Genomic DNA, 3,935 nt, shown 5'->3' on the forward strand with positions numbered 1-3,935 from the left:
CCCGATTGCCGATCTTCTCTATCCATGTCTATTAAAACCAGTGCATGTGCCAAACCAAGAATTAAGTGAGAACCGCATACAAGAAATTTCATTTCGAATAACTTCCACATGTCTCATTCCTAGACGTTTAGGGTATTCAGGATGTATAAAATGCAACTTACCTACTCTATGCTGAGGGCGTACATATGGTAGATCGGCACGACGATGAAAGACATAGTTAGCCATGGTCCTCTGTATCTATATATAAAGGGTAAATTCTAAAAATTGTTTCTAAATAAATATGCCCATGTGTTGGTGTACGGGTTGATTTTTTTTTGTCTCATTACTTTGGTTGCTGCTCATTAGGGTGTCTCCAATTCGAAAACACCATATTGGACATGGGTACACATAAACCTGAATTTCAAGAATTGCATTTTAAAATATAAAAATTGAAATAATAACATAGAGAAACTCTATTAGACACTCTCTAGGTGAAGAATAAGTAATTCTACTCCCGGGTCGGTGGATCGAGCCAGACCAGCCCTGCTCCGATGCGGCTCGCAGACCACCCGATGTAATTTTTGTTTGGTTTATTATTAGGTTGCCTGTTTCTTTTTGATCGTGGGGATCCGGGTATCCCGCCGTGTTTCTGGGAACTGCCTCCGCGAAGCCCTCCTAGCTCGCCAGATCCGGCGACCTCTGGCTCCTCACCGCTGCCGCCATGGAGATCCCGCGTCTCCGCGCCCTTGTCACCTCCTGCTCGCCAACCCACGGCGACCCAGCTCCCCCACTTCAATTCCTTCTCCTCCCTTGCCGGCGTTCCCGAATTCCAGGCGGCGCGCGTGGCAAGCCCCGAGGTAAGCTGTGCGCGGGGCGATTCCCGGTGGATGGAAACGCGTCGAAGAGCTCGCACGCGCGGCGTTTCTATGGCGATTCCGTCATCGCTGCTCCATCTGTCCACTATCCTCGGCGTCCTTTTCAACACCGCCGCCCCAGTTATAGGTCCTTTCTTCGGCTTCAGCCCCTGGGGAATTTTTGTGTGGTGGTTCATGTATCCTCTTGCAAGGAACAGGAGGGTTGTGCATCAGGTCACGAGAGCTCTCTCCAACCTAGTGGATCGTCTCTTCAACATGAGGTGAGTTCCCGATTGTGAGGAGGTGAATGTTTATTATAGTCCATAGATTGTTTGGGCACTATAAAACGGGAATTATTTGGCTGTTTCTGTTCAGATTTTGTCGATTCCTTTATTCAGGCTTTGAATCCATATTCATGGATTTTGTACGGTTCTCAAATTTTATGATGATGCCACTCCATCGTTTAACACATGAGTCTTTTTTTATAGTCACATCTCCTCTAACAATGATAAAGTTATTGGGTGCTAGCATTCATAATTATGGAGAAGATGCCGTTCAAATTTGGACAGGCAGAAAGCACACTGAAGTTCTGATGGCACAGTTTGGCAATGTATCGATATTTCTTTTAGCTCGATGTCATAGGAAAATTCTTCAGAGCAACATAGTATTAGGTGTGATTTTTGTAGCCTCTAGAATACTGATTTGAGTTAGTGTACTTCTGTAAAGTGACAAGCCATTTTCAGGTTTACCACAACAATATTGTGTCTTTGTTTTAACAGGCGACCAAGGTGGAAGTACTGCTCTGTGCTGCAGGTGGTGGCACATGGTGGCTGTGCCAGCACCACGGATAATGCTAGGCATACTACACTCGCAGCTTCGGCGGTTGGTGCCATCTGTTCGCATGGCTGGTAGTCTCATTGGCCAGAGTTTTGACAACAAGTGGTGGGGGATTCAATGGCGAGTGGGTGGACTCGGATGCGAGTGGTGTGGCAGGTTCCCTTCATGCTGCCGGTGTTCTACACCGGAGAAGATGTCCCGGTTGGCCTCAACCTCGAAAGGCGAGCATGTACCTCTTGCCGCACTCCACCCACAAGAGTCAACAAGCCATGGTGGTACATAATTCTCACACGAATTTTATTTCCCACTATCCAAACCATCTTCATTACATGTGTATTTGTTCAAAGTACTTCAGTACCGCTGCCAAATCTCTTCTCATTTCCATATGCAGTACATCACAGTCTTAGTGTTTATTACCCAAAAACTCATGGTCCTGCAAATTAGAGTTTCTTTTATTTGAATTGCAATGAGGTGGACTTGAGCTGATCCTACCTAGCCTGTCAGTCTTCGCAGGATTTTTTTTTGTCTAACCTGCCATCAAACTAGGAGTGATCTTATATAATAGGAATATTGTTTGTTCATTATGGTTATCGCTTGTTAATTTCTGTAGCATAAGCGAGACTGGAATGTGGTATTTTGGTGAGTATTATGCGAATCTAGCTAGGTAGATGAGAAGTGCTATTAAGTAACATTACTGTCACCTGGTGTTTGTTGTAATGCGTTATCATGCATTGTTGTTATAGCTGTGATATACTTTGGGAAAAATCTGGGATAAAGGAAAATGTTTGCTTCTGGATTCATTTACTAGTTAGTTCTGAAAAGAATTCTTCCTTGTGCCTGGCACACTGTTCTCCTGAATCTTTTTTTGTGCCTGAGAAGTTCTAAATTTTCAGGGATCGGGCAACAAATTGGGGGACGGAAGAAGATATATGCATAGGACTTGGAGACAAAGAGGAAGTATCTGACGGCAATATTGCGCAGATGAGAAAATGTGTGTTGTTTGTATTCATGTTGTACCTAGCCTTTTGTCACCTGAGGTGAGCTCAAGCCTGAATCCAGTTGAGTTTTTTTCTAGCTCAGTTTTGTTTTGCAGTTTTAAATTGTTTTGTGGTCTAGTATTGATTTGCATTGATGCCACCTAGAGTTCCAAAGTTGTTACAAATACAAGACCTAAATCATATTTCAGCCATCAAGGTTAATCCTGCCAGTAGCTAGTTGACTCTTTGGGAAATGGTATATAAAATTCGAATGGCCGCTACACTAATGAATCTGATTCTGGAGTCCTGATTCAGTCTCAGATGTTAGCATACTTGTTTGATTCTGGAGTCCTGGAGAAAGGAACATGCTACTCGTTATGTTGGTGTAATCTGCACTTCTGCAGTCTGCCAAATTTTTACGTCAAGCGTAGTCCTCTTACGTTGGCAGCATAGGTTATTTTCAATTTGAAACGAGAAGGCATTGAGGCCCGTGGGCGGGCATGCAGTTTTCTTACGCTTGACGTAGCTTTCTTACGTAGGTAGTTTTTCTTGGCTGTCGTGGGATAGTGAGCGCGCTCGCGTGGTCTGGTTCCGCGTGACGCACGTATCTGGCGGGGTGCAGAATAATATTCTGCCCCAGGAAGTCAAATAGCGCGTCTCTAATAACGTATGTATATATTACATATTTACGGATGTGGACTTATTGTCCAACGTGTTGCGTCGTACAACTTCCATCAATCTTGGCTCTTTAGGTTATATACCGATGTACTGATTTGCTCTGTTCATGTTTGTCTCTTCAGCGTTTGGAGAATTGAGACTTATTTACGGAGGTGCCTACAAGGTTTGAGGACACGACGAAGGACTTTATTACTGAACATGGGCGTCGATACAGTCCTTAGTACTTGTATTGAGCCTTTTCTAATTTTTATGTGTTCGGCACATTGATTGTGAGGCGGCTGTGTGCATCTTGATTATACAGAGGCTGGGTGTATTTCTTAAACCTTTTAAGTAATAATGAAGCACCTTTTATCAAAAAAAAAATATATATTGCCTTGGCAATCGTACCTGGTGCTCTTCGCTACCTAGCTTCACCAAGGCCGAGCCGCTAGGATTTCACGCACGTGGCATGGCAAAATTAGTAATAATATCAACAAAATCCATGAGCTTGAACATGTAAGAAAGTGAACCAACAACTTACGGATAGGTCAGAAGATGTGTGCTTGATAGCTTGAGGGATGAGGGTCACTTCATTCTTGAATGGCTTGGTCCATGAAATTTGCTGGGCTCA

The 3,935-nt window shown here is 43.8% G+C and overlaps 1 long non-coding RNA gene across 3 annotated transcripts; it reads left to right on the forward strand.

Annotated features, from left to right (window-relative positions):
• The first annotated feature begins 508 nt into the window (after positions 1 to 508).
• On the forward strand, positions 509 to 3,706 carry LOC127341090 (uncharacterized). Of its 3 annotated transcripts, XR_007875235.2 has the most exons (5): positions 509 to 1,114; positions 1,362 to 1,504; positions 1,613 to 1,945; positions 2,564 to 2,707; positions 3,448 to 3,706. It is a non-coding gene; the product is annotated as an uncharacterized lncRNA (long non-coding RNA). The 3 variants fall into 3 exon arrangements; XR_011754633.1 differs by lacking the exon at positions 1,362 to 1,504 and having other exon boundaries at positions 514 to 1,114; positions 2,564 to 2,728; XR_007875244.2 differs by lacking the exon at positions 1,362 to 1,504 and having other exon boundaries at positions 520 to 1,114.
• The last annotated feature ends 229 nt before the right edge of the window (positions 3,707 to 3,935 follow it).

This window comes from Lolium perenne, chromosome 3 (assembly GCF_019359855.2).
Source record: "Lolium perenne isolate Kyuss_39 chromosome 3, Kyuss_2.0, whole genome shotgun sequence".
Taxonomy (NCBI): Eukaryota; Viridiplantae; Streptophyta; class Magnoliopsida; order Poales; family Poaceae; genus Lolium; species Lolium perenne.